Source organism: Gymnodraco acuticeps, unplaced genomic scaffold (genome assembly GCF_902827175.1).
Source record: "Gymnodraco acuticeps unplaced genomic scaffold, fGymAcu1.1, whole genome shotgun sequence".
Classification (NCBI taxonomy): Eukaryota; Metazoa; Chordata; class Actinopteri; order Perciformes; family Bathydraconidae; genus Gymnodraco; species Gymnodraco acuticeps.
Genome location: NW_022991123.1, coordinates 1,787,920 through 1,801,544, shown reverse-complemented (window position 1 = coordinate 1,801,544; position 13,625 = coordinate 1,787,920).

The window sequence follows — 13,625 nt, the reverse complement described above, 5'->3', positions numbered from 1 at the left end:
TAATTGTTCTGTAGTTATTGTAGCTAAAACGGCGCTTTTGAGAGATTTTAAATCTCAGATCTGCTCAGGCGAAACCTGCTTCACAGGTCTCAGCTCTCAATCCTGCATTATAATATAGGCAGGGCCAGTCTATTGATTGCGTGAAGTACAAGCGCGTGACTCAGTCATCTTTCACCTAAAAAAGCTTTTAAATACCGCATTTAAAATCTGATGAACTCAGTGTACATCTGACACGTGACAACATTTCCTATTGACGCAGCAACCACTGTAAGTTATATTCTTGTTTAATTAGACTTCTCTGTTTCATTTATTCGACTATGTATAATTGTTCTGTAGTTATTGTAGCTAAAACGGCTAAATCGCTTTTGAGAGATTTTAAATCTCAGATCTGCTCAGGCGAAACCTGCTTCACAGGTCTCAGCTCTCAATCCTGCATTATAATATAGGCAGGGCCAGTCTATTGATTGCGTGAAGTACAATCGCGTGACTCAGTCATCTTTCACCTAAAAAAGCTTTTAAATATCGCATTTAAAATCTGATGAACTCAGTGTACATCTGACCGGTGACAACATTTCCTATTGACGCAGCAACCACTGTAAGTTATATTCTTGTTTAATTAGACTTCTCCCATCCTATACAGTTAACCATTGTTGTTCTCTACCGTCCACCAGGCGCCTTGGGGGACTTCTTGGAGGAATTAGATAATCTCCTCTCACACATCCCTGAAACTGGCCCTCCCGCTGTACTTCTCGGAGACTTCAACCTCCAGACGGGGAAGATAGACGAACTAACATCCCTGTTAACCACCTTTGCTTTCTCACTGTCTCCGTCCCCACCGACTCATAAAGCTGGCAATGTCCTTGATCTCATATTCTCAAGGAACTGCGCTACTTCTAACCTCTCTGAAACCCGCTCCACACATCCGATCACTTCTTCATTTCATTCTCTCTACCCCTTTCCAAACATAACAAACTAATCTCTTCTCATCCTGCACTTGTCCGCCGTAACCTTTGTTCCCTCTCCCCCTCTACCTTTGCCTCGTCGGTGCTCTCAGCCCTCCCTTCCTCTGACTCGTTCCAACTCCTGCCTTCAAACTCTGCTGCAGAATCTCTCCTCTCTACTCTCTCATCCACTCTGGACTCTCTCTGTCCTCTCACATCTCGGCAGGCTCGTCAGTCCCCTCCTGCTCCCTGGCTAAATGATGCACTGCGTGCTAATAGAACCGTCCTTAGGGCAGCAGAGCGGAAATGGTGGAAATCCAAACACCGTGACGACCTCCTAACCTATCAGGCTCTCCTCTCCTCTTTCTCTGCTTCGATCTCTCAGGCAAAAAGCACTTTCTTTCAAGATAAGATCCAATCTTCCTATTCCAACCCGAAAAAACTATTTTCCATCTTCTCCACCCTCTTGGATCCTCCAAAAGCCCCTCCCCCCTCCTGCCAAGCGACTTTGTTACCCACTTTGAAAAAAAGGTTGATGATATTCGCTCTTCTTTTTCTGACTAACCTTTACTCACCGCTGGGTCACCAGACCCTCCTTCCACCAACACACTAACCTCCTTTTCCCCTCTCTCTCCAAGTGAGGTTCTTACCCTCATTACCTCTGCCCGCCCTACCACCTGTCCTCTGGACCCTATCCCTTCAAACCTCCTTCAGACTATCGCTCCTGATATTCTACCGTTTCTCACCCATTTCATCAACACTTCTCTAACTTCTGGTCACTTTCCAAACAGTCTCAAGGAGGCAAGAGTAAACCCTCTCCTAAAGAAACCTACTCTCAACCCGTCTGATGTTATAAACTACAGGCCTGTCTCTCTCCTCCCGTTCCTGTCTAAATCACTTGAACGCGCTGTCTTTAAACAACTCTCCTGTTATCTCCATGAGAACAACCTTCTGGATCCGCACCAGTCTGGTTTCAAGGCAGGTCACTCCACAGAAACTGCTCTCATTGCTGTCACGGAGGAACTGCACACTGCCAAAACTGCATCCCTCTCCTCTGTCATCATCCTGTTGGACCTGTCTGCTGCATTCGACACGGTGAATCATCAGATCCTCCTTCGCACTCTCCAAAAACTTGGAGTTTCAGGCTCTGCACTTTCCCTCCTCACCTCATATCTGAAAGACTGTACCTACAGGGTGACTTGGAGAGGGTCTGAGTCCGACCCTTGTCAATTAACTACAGGGGTCCCTCAGGGCTCTGTTCTTGGTCCCCTCCTCTTCTCCCTGTACACAAACTCGCTCGGATCAGTCATCAGCCCGCATGGTTTTTCATTCCACTGCTACGCTGACGACACCCAATTAATTCTGTCCTTTCCCCGCTCAGAGACCCAGGTCGTCGCACGCATCTCTGCTTGTCTAGCTGACATCTCTCAGTGGATGTCTGCTCATCACCTCAAGCTCAACCTTGACAAGACTGAGCTGCCCCTCCTTCCGGGAAAAGATTGTCCCACTCTTGACCTAACAATCAACATCGGCACCTCAGTTGTTTCCCCGACTCAGACTGCAAGGAATCTGGGTGTGACCCTAGATAACAACCTGTCCTTCACTGCAAACATCGCTGCTACAACCCGTTGCTGCAGATACACGCTTTACAACATCAGGAAGATACGTCCCCAGCTGACACTGAAAGCGACGCAGGTTCTGGTCCAGGCTCTCGTCATCTCACGCCTAGACTACTGCAACTCCCTCCTGGCTGGTCTACCTGCATGTGCCATCCGTATACAACTTTTGAAGCTTGTAACGGCATCATTACAAGCGGAGAACGGAGTAACTTAACGTCAACAGCAGGCATAACAACAGCCGGTGTTTCTCGTGAGTGTTTTCCGGGAAAACAAACACAATACACAAAAAGGCAAAAATACACAAACACACACACATACACTTAAATGCCATAGTAAGGAAACTTTTTTGTTCTCTTTTTTTTTTCAATGCCCCGCGATCTACCCACAATGCCAGTCGATCGCGATCGACGTAATGGGCACCCCTGCTTTAAACAATTAAAAAGACAAAATCAACTAAATGTATTGAAATAACAATCTTAATTTTAGGTGCTTCTTCTTCTTTTAAATTAAGCTTACAGACGTGAGATATTGAAATACAGTAATAGCATTGTTTATTTTAAAAAACTGAGCCACTCCTTACAGTTAACTTCATATTTCTTATTGTCTAAAGCAATTATTACACACATGTTCCCCTCCCATATTCACAGTGTGGATCAATTGAGACAGTGTGGTGTCCAGGGAGCTGCAGAGACTTTGGGAGAAAAGGTGTCCTGTCTGTGGGTTTGGCTGGAGAGGACTGAGGTGGAGCGGTCTTTCTCTGGGAGGAGGACCAGGCCTGATGAAGAAACCACCAAACTACATCTGTGAGCCCATACTGGGCTATTCAGTATTCAGTGTGCAGCTCTTTGTGTTCACAATAAAAGAGTAGTTTCTTAGTGAATGTCTTGTATTGGTCTTTAATCTCATATCAGTTTTTCATTTTCTTCTTGCCCCTCGGAGAAAACGGTGAGGCAGTTGTGTCCTTCATGTATGTCCTTTCCTAACAGAAATGACAAGAAACATAAAACATATGACATTATTGCAGAGTAAGTGTGTTATTTTTTAAAGAGATGCGTTAGAGGGCTGTAGAAATACAAAATTATTTGAATGTGTTTTTGGAATTCATCACTTTGTACTTCAAACATAATCAGATTATGAATGAACAGTCTACAGTTAATCAACATTAAAATAAATGTTATTATTAAAATAATATTCAACTGCTATCAGAACTTAGTGTAAATATAGTATCATGCTGTTCGGTTGTCTCACTGCAAGAACCACTTTTACCACGTCTTTTACAGACAATATGTAGAGACAAATGGGAGCAATTTTCACAAAGTAAAATAATAATTGCCTTAAATACATTGACATGTGAAAGCTGACAAAAAAATCATGTTGCTTGGTCAAATCGTGATGTAACTTTTTGCAAGGAAGGAACACTCGACTAAATACTGACACATCAGGGAAGTTATGTTTAATGGAATGTATATCAATGTATTATAGTTGTTACTTTATCTATTTAAACCAGAACGTTTCTCGATTCTTTGTACAGTATGACGGGGTCTTTGTACCTTTGAGTCCACTGATTTTAGGAATAGGTCTGTCTCGTGGTCAGCATCCTCTGGTCTTTCTGCATCACCTGGAAACTTTAAACAAACATATAGTAAAGTAACCATTTGTTGGTCACAGACTTTTTTACATGCAAACGTCATGTCCAAATGTTTTTGATTCTCCTTAAAAAAAAATGCTAGATGTCACAGCCCTTACTGTATCTTATCAGTTGGATTGTGTATTATTGTATAGTTGGGGTCCTTTTTAATTTACTGTTACTTTGGAATAGTTTTTTTTATGAGACAGTTATATTAAATATATCCTATGCCATATTCACATTCATTTGTAACACACACACTTTACCTAATGCAATGAATAAGCTTAATTGTCACAGAAGCACAAATAACGTCATATCTAATATTTCAACAAATCATTTCCTTGTCCCTAAAGCATTGACTATGCTATTTTTCGTCCTTAAATGCAGGCATTAAGTTACATGTTCACGTTCTGCTGCCGCAATAAGTCGGTTTCTCCAGTGTAATGATAATAAAATGCTAAGTAAGTATTGGTAATAATATTAATAAAAACAACAAGGTTTGGGTTTGTTCGTTTATTATGATAACGTTAACCACCAGTAAGCTTCAATAATCAACTCCAGCTCAACAAACCATATTGTAATATCTACGTTAACGTTATTTCTGGAACCATCTGGAAATGTGAGATTCATATTTTTCAGATACACAGATCTTATAGTGAGGTTAATCTCATATACAGTACGATGCTCTTCAACACTAATGTGACGTTAGCTGTCTGCATCGTCGAGCATAGCGAATTTAAATCAACAATATCAATGCATACAGTTACCTAACTAGCAAACTAACTAATGTACGAGGATGACCTTATTTTACCAACCTCACACAGAAACCGTTTGTTCTACAGTATAATCCTTCTTAATGTTTTACACTTAAGAAGTGAATATGTTTTAACTTGTATGCTACGGATAGCACCGTTAGCACAGATGTAGCTTAGCTGAATAAAAAGACCAGTAAGAAATAAAGTGCTTGAATTTCACTTACCGAAGAAACTGCATTGAGGGACGGTCTATTTTAACCGCATAGCCATAAGATAAGTCCGATATTTAAATGAAGAATACTCCACCAGGCACCAATACAACAAACACATCAACGAGTTCAAGTTGTGTTCCCCGGATCAGCCTCGCACCTGAGCCCCAGTAGTATCCTGGAGCTTGAGCTAACAGAGCTACTAGCAGAGAGACAGAAAGCTAGAAACAGCACTCACTGCAGAGACCAGTCAATCAAGGTGACCACGCCCTAATTTATGCAAAGACTTTAAGACCTAATATAACTAAAAGGGTTGTGTTATAAAACAATTCACCCCCACACAGTTGTCATGAAGGGGGAATCTAACTATAGAGAATATGGTTTTTTGAGCCACGATGTAAACATGTTTATTTCTGCTGTAAAGTTGGTCATTTTAACATGGGGGTCTCTGGAAATTGCTCCCTTCTGCAGACTGCTCCTACTGGCCACTAGACGAACTGCAGTTTGAGGCACTTCCTTATTGGCCTCCCGGCTCTGCCCAAGAGTTTGCCGCTTGATTGCAATGTATTCCCATCGGCTGCGATATATGACACTCAGGGTAGCGCTGCAGCCATCCATGACTGCGGCAGTTAAAGGCAAAGTGAGCGTCCCTTCCCCTTGGATAATGGAGACATTTTCACCCGGAAGTAAGTATTCTCCCTACTGTCGATTGATTTTACAGTGATATCTGCAGTACTCATCAACTAAAAAACTCCAGATTATACCTATTAATTACACAACAGTAATTGTTTTAAATTGTGTACAATGCTTTGTGTTTTTCCCCTTTGATTCTGAGAAACAAATCGTTTTTTCTGAGTTTAGGATGGCATAAGACACTACATTACCCACAATCCTTAGCTATCGTTGTGACGATGCCAGTCCACTGGCATTGCTTGACAAACCTCTTGATTAGTCAACAAGCCCTGTGATTGGAAGTTGGAGTGGCAATACACCTCCTAGTTGATTCCATAACAAAAAACGTTTCGTAAAAACTAAAATCATACTTTATTCTGCGTGTGCTTGCTGTTCTCTTTGAAAGTCATCACATAAATGCATTGTAATAAATGGTTCAGTTGCATTCAATATTACACATCTGCAGTAGCTCTTAACCAGTTTAGCCCTGAGCCTGTTTTTCAGGTCTCAGGCTCGAAAATGACATTCCCAGAACAAATGACCATATCTTCCCTTCTAAAAGGGTTACATTAATAATCTTTTTTCTCAAAGTAATAATAAACCTGTGAGTTGGATGTAGAAAAGTCAGAATCAATATAGATGTTTTTTATTTTAAAGAAAATTCAGATTGAACATAATTGTTTACTTACATTGAAAACTACCCTTGGATGATGGTAAGGTAGACTAAAAGCTTTAGGAATCCAAAGAAAAACATATAATAAGTACCCTGTATCAAGATTGATGGAAAACAAGTTGTTAGAATGGGGTACAAAAATACTGGACTCAAATGCGACGGCTCAGATTTTAATGAAAAAATAAAACAAAGTTTTAACAAAAAATCACTCATGCGAGGACAAAACAAAACCTCTCGATTTCAAACAAACAAAACTCTCCTCTCTGGTTTTAACGCTGGGGTCTCTGGACATGGAAGCACACTGAAACAAGACGAACTGGCACAAGACAAAGGGAGACAAGGACTATTTATACATGAGGGAATAGGGACCAGGTGGAAACAATCAGGGGCGGGCCAGACGCTGACGATGATGGAAAATCACCCAAAGTGAGGAATTAACAGGACCTGAAAGGAAAGACCAGAGGTAAGTACAAAATAAAACAGGAAATGGGAAAACGAGACATGACATAAAATAGGCAGACAAGACATGAAGTAACAAGAAAACCTGACTCTACATAGAAACCTGACTAGACTTGGAATTACATACCTGACTAAACATGAAGTGACAGACATAAAACAAACACGACTAACACAATTGACGAGACACCACACAAGTGACATTTGACCTGGGCCGTTTTTACCGTTTCTCTGGAACCCATTGGTCGATTTTGGTGATTGACATCTCTTTTTGACCATTAGAGCCAATAGAATCGAAGGGGAATTTCACCACATGGTAAAAAAAAAGAAGGTGGGGGCTTTGCGCATGCAGGTTTGCATCAGAGTGAATCTATCTCTCACTCTGACATCTGGAAACGGAAAAGCAGGTTTATTGCTTGTGGATTATCAGAAATCATTTCAAAGGGACACAGACACATTGGATTAACCTATGGACTAACTTCAGCAGCGTTTTTATTGTTTTAATGCCATTGAAGACCAGTTTTGACCAGACAACGACCAAGGTGTGCCATGTTGCCGTTTTTAGCTACCTAGCGCCACATGTTTTGATGTCTGTTGTTGTTAATATCTTTGCGAGTTCTTATCATGGAGCGATGATGTATCCATCGATTCTGTGTCATCTCACGATCAGATCGATGGGTTGGACGTGCAGCTACGATAAGTAATAAGGGTGTTATGAGTGAGCTTCTGTGCAACACGCCGTTAGCATTTTTCGCTCATGGCTAATTCATAGGCTCAACGCTAGCTTTGTGGGTTTAAAAAAAAAAAAGATCAGTTAGCTGAGTTTCTTCCCGTTACATGGATATAAAACATTCATAGTGTTAAGCTCCGTAATTGCCTTTTCAGAACTGAACCCACAATACAAACACGGACAGAAAACAGGAGTTTGCAGCAAAAGGTTTTATTTCCAATGGTGACAGGGGAAACTAACTGTGTTGATATATTCCAGGAAAGGGAATAAATCAGTGAAGGAATGGAGATCCTCAGCCGAGGCTCCGGAGTGAGCTGGGGATATTGCCTGGCAGACGAAAGGTGGCTTGAGCCTGAGTCTTTACGCTCCCGAGAGTGAGTTGGTTGGAGTAGGAGTTGTGTTTGTACCGGACTGGAGTGTGGCGAGCAGGGGTTTCAGAGCCGAGGGGAGCGAGCAGGCTGGAGCAGGTAGCATGGAGAGCGGATGAATCCGACGAGGAAGTGGCTGGACGTGGCAAGCGGAGGAGGTGATGATGGATTCAGTGTAATCTTGACGACGAACTGGTGAAGACTGGATGAGGAGACCGGGTTAATAAACAGGTGTGGATGAGTAGATGATCAGGATGAATGAGAAGCAGCTGCGGAGATGAATTGGCGGGAATCAGAAGTAGGTCAGCCACGCCCAGCCCGGGATACAAACACAGACAGACTGACAACAACAGACAACAAACAAAAAGGGAAGCAGAAGGAGGGAGTACTGCAAATCCTTACAGTACCCCCCCCCCCCCTCAACGGGAGCCTCCTGGCGACCACCAGGCCTGTCAGGATGGGCCCTGTGGAATTCACTGACCATGACTGGGTCCATGATTCGAGAACGAGGAACCCAACAACGTTCCTCCAAGTTGTAGCCCTCCCAGTCCACTAACTATTGTAGACCCGTACCCCAGCGTCTAACATCCAGGAGACGCCGCACGGAGTAGGCTGGATGGTTATCGATGACACGGGGGGAGGAGGGGGAACGGCCGGAGGGCACAGGTCGCTGATGAGAGCTGGCTTGATTTGAGAGACATGGAAAGTGGGATGAATTCTCATATTTCTGGGGAGCCTTAAACGGACAGCAGAGGGATTGATGAGTCGCACATTGGGGAAGGGACCAATAAACCGAGGGGACAGTTCTTGGACTCGGTGAGGAGGGGGATGTTCTTGGCGGACAACCCACACCGATTGGCCAAGGGCGTAAGGGGGAGCAACCTGTCGACGGCGGTTGGTCGACTGTTGACTCCTGGCGGAAGCTTGGAGGAGAGCCAAGCGGGTGTCCTTCCAGATCTTGCGGCAACGTTGGACATGTTGCTGGACAGAAGGAACAGCCAACTCACTCTCCTCTTTGGGGAACAGGGGTGGCTGGTATCCCAGAGAGGCTTCAAAGGGTGAGAGTCCCGTGGCAGATGAGGTGAGGGAATTATGAGAGTATTCCACCCACGGTAGATGGGAGCTCCAGGTCCTCTGATTACTGTTGGCCACACAGCGGAGAGCAGATTCCAGGTCCTGATTTGCCCTCTCAGTTTGGCCGTTGGACTGGGGATGAAAGCCAGATGTTAGACTAACTGAAGCTCCAAGAGATTGACCAAAAAGCCTTCCAAACCTGAGATGTGAATTGTGGACCACGGTCGGAGACAATGTCAGCTGGGATACCGTGTAGACGGAAACATGCTGGGTTAGATGCTTGGAGGTCTCCAGGGCTGAAGGGAGCTTGGGTAGAGCAAACAAAGTGTGCGCACTTAGAGAAGCGATCGACGACTGTCAGAATGGTTGTGTTCCCCTGAGAGGGAGGCAGACGGTGACAAAGTCCAGGGCTATATGTGACCAGGGTCGACTAGGGATTGGAAGGGGTTGGAGCAGCCCAGCGGGTTTTCTGATGGGAGGCCTTGTTCCTAGCACAGGTTGTGCAAGCTGACACAAACTCCCTTCTGTCTCTGTCGACTGTAGGCCACCAGAAGTGTCTTCGGAGGAGAGAAAGTGTTCGATTGGCACCGGGATGATTAGAGAAACGGGAACTGTGGACCCACTGCAGAACTTGGGAACGAACAGAGTCGGGAACAAACTGACGGTTAGGCGGACCTCTTCCTGGGTCGGGTTGTTCCAAAAGGGCCTCCTGAATGGAATTACTAATCTCCCAGGTTGTATGGCTCCCACAACACAACTCAGGGGAGTATTGAGTCAGCAGAGGTTACTGGACTCACAGACGAGAACGATCTGGACAGAGGCATCGGGCTTGGTATTTTTGGAACCAGGGCGATAGGTGATTGAGAAGTTGATGAAGCGGCCGAAGAAGAGAGCCCACCTAGCTTGTCGGGAGTTCAGCCGCTTGGCTGACTGGATGTATTCCACATTTTTATGGTCCGTCCAAACCAGAAATGGCTGCTCGCTGCCCTCGAGCCAGTGTCTCCACTCCTCCAAAGCCATCTTCACTGCCAGCAGTTCCTTGTTGCCCACATCATAGTTTCTCTCCGCAGGGGAGAGACGGCGAGAGAAAAAGCACACGGGTGAAGCTTGTTGTTTTGGCCCTGCTGTCTGAGACAGGACAGCACCGACTCGATGTCTGATGCGTCAACCTCAACAACAAATTGTCTACTGGAATCCGGCTGGATGAGGATGGGGGCAGAAGTGAACAGAGACTTGAGTCTGAGAAAGGCCTCGTTAGCCTCAGAGGTCCAGGAGAACTTGACCTTGATGGAAGTGAGACTGGAGAGTGGAGCTGCGATCCTGCTGAAGTCCTTAATGAACCGGCGATACAAATTGGCCCAAACCCAGGAACCTCTGTAATTCCTTCGCGTCATGGAGACTGGCCACTCGGAAACAGCAAGAATCTTTCCAGGATCCGCCTCCAGCCTGCCTTGTCTGATGATAAATCCAAGGAAGCTGACACGTTCCTGGTAAACTCACACTTCTCAGTCTTGACGTACAGCTTGTTCTCTAGCAGTCTCTGTAGAACCTGGCTGACGTGATTCTGGTGTTCCTCCAGGCTCTTGGAAAATATCAAGATATCGTCGATGTAAACAAAAACAAACCGGTTGAGGAAATCCCGCAAAACATCATTCACCAGGGACTGAAAACTGCTGGGGCATTTGTGGGAGTCCGAAGGGCATGACGAGGTACTCAAAGTGGCCCAAGGGGAGTGTTAAAGGCGGTCTTCCACTCATCACCTTGGCGGATCCGAACCAAGTGGTAAGCGTTTCTGAGATCCAGCTTTGAGAAGATGGTGGCACCTTGGAGAGGCTCAAAAGCAGAGTTAATCAGGGGAAGTGGGTAACTGTTTTTCACAGTGATGTTATTCAATCCACGGAAGTCAATACAGGGACGTAGTGATTTATCCTTCTTGTCCACGAAGAAAAAACCCCGCACCCAGAGGGGAGGAAGAAGGACGGATTATTCCAGAAGCCAGAGAATCACTGATATATTTCTCCATGGCCTCTCTCTCAGGCCGGGACAGATTATAGAGTTTGCTTGTTGGTAACTGCGCTCCAGGAAGCAAATCGACGGGGCAGTCATATGGACGGTGAGGAGGGAGAGAAAGAGCCTTATCCTTGCAGAAAACTTCCCCCAGCTTGTGGTAAACCTCAGGTATGCCAGATCAATCAATCAATGTTTATTTATATAGCCCAATATCACAAATGTTACATTTGTCTCAGTGGACTTTACAGTTTGTACAAAATATCAGTATGACAATACGACACCCTCTGTCCTTAGACCCTCACATCGTACAAGGAAAAACTTCCGGAGAAAACCCACAGTTTAAAGGGAAAAATGGGAGAAACCTCAGGGAGAGCAACAGAGGAGGGGATCCCTCTCCCAGGACGGACAGACGTGCAATAGATGCCGTGTGTAATTGAAAAGATAATACATTTGCAACATAGGTAGTCCAAATGTTTGGAAATGCATGTGTGTATAATAGGAAGATGAATCCACGAGGATATCCATCCAGGACCTATGATCCAGGACCACAGCCACGACTCAAGATCCAGGGCCCGCGATCCAGGACAGAGGAGCGCAGGATCATCCATGACTCCGGATCCCGGCGTATATAGACACCAAAAAGAAAGACATTTGGGGAAGCTGGGTTAATCGGAACATGAGAGTACACAGGTATAGACAGAGAGAAGGAAGAAGTAGATGTCCCCCGACAAACTAAGCCTATATCAGCAAAACTAGGGGCTGGATCTAATCAGCCCTAACTATAAGCTTTATCAAAAAGGAAGGTCTTAAGCGCACTCTTAAAAACGGATAGGGTGTCTTGCCGCCCGAACACAAACTGGAAGCTGATTCCACAAATGTGGAGCTTGATAAGAAAAAGGCTCTGGCTCCCATTGTACTTTTAGAGACTCTAGGAACAACCAACAACCCTGCATTCTTGGAACGCAATGCCCTAGTAGGACAGTAGGGTATAATGAGTTCTTTAAGGTAAGATGGCGCCTGCCCATTAAGGGCTTTGTAGGCGAGAAGAAGAATTTTAAATTCTATCCTGTGTTCTATAGGGAGCCAGTGTAAGGCAGCCAGAACAGGAGTAATGTGGTCCCTTTTTTTTAGTACACGAGCTGCAGCATTTTGAATCAGCTGAAGCGACTTGACTGACTTCTTGGTACACCCTGATAATAAAGAGTTACAATAATCCAGCCTTGAAGTAACAAATGCATGGACTAGTTTCTCTGCATCGTTTTGAGGCAAGATATGCCTGATTTTTGCAATGTTACGTAGATGGAAGTAGGCGGTCCTTGAAATTGATTTTATGTGGGCGTTAAAGGATAAATCCTGATCAAATATAACACCAAGATTCCTTACAGTCTCACTGGAGGCCAAATTAATGCCATCCATAGTTAGTATATCCTTAGATAATTTTTTTCGTAGATTCTTCGGGCCAAGTACAATAACTTCAGTTTTGGTCGTGTTTAACATCAAAAGTTTAAGGTCATCCACGTTTTTAAGTCCTTAAGGCAGTCTTGAATTGTATTTAGATGAATTAATTTCATCAGGCTTGATTGATAAATATAGTGAGTATCATCCGCATAACAATGAAAGTTTACAGAATGATTCCTTATAATATTGCCTAACGGAAGCATATATAATGTGAACAAAATAGGTCCGAGCACTGAGCCCTGTGGCACTCCATGGCTAACTTGGTTTGCGTGGAAGATTCATCATTGACACGTACAAACTGAGAGCGTTCGATAGATAGGACCTAAACCAGTCTAAAGCAGTTCCTCTGTATGCCAACTAAGTGCCTCTAGTCTTTGAATAAGATATCATGGCGATAGTATCAGATAAATCCACATCAGAAGAATCACAAGGAGCAGACACTGGTTTAGCAGGAAATGGAGGTACAGCTGATTGCAAACAGTTAAGGTGACACTTCTGATTCCAAGCAATTATCCTTCCTCTAGCCCAATCAATATGAGGGTTGTGAGCGCGAAGCCAAGGGTAACCAAGAACCAACGGGGTAGATGGAGCGGAAATGACCTTGAGTGGATCTGTTCTCTGGTGATTCCCCCGAAATAAGCAGAGTTACAGGTAAAGTCTGCTGGGTCACCCTTGAGATGCGTTGGCCATTTAAGGCATAAGCCGTCAAGGGGTCCGATAAGGATTCCAATTTAATCCCAGCTGGTTGGACAAGCTCCAGGTCCACAAAACTGTCCTCAGCACCAGAGTCTATGAGGGCGGAAAGGGGCAAGGTCTGAGAGTTTGGAACAGAGTCTGGCAGGTATGAGGAAACGGCGCAAAGTAGGGGCAATAATTGAGGTAGGAAGTGTACTCGTCAGGACCCCCCAAATTCACGACGAGCACCTGCGTTTGGGCGGACAGGGCAGCCGGCAAGGAGATGCCCAGTTGCCACAATACAGGCACTCTCCTGCCCTCATGCGGCGAAGGCGTTCCTCAGGTGATAATCCTGCAC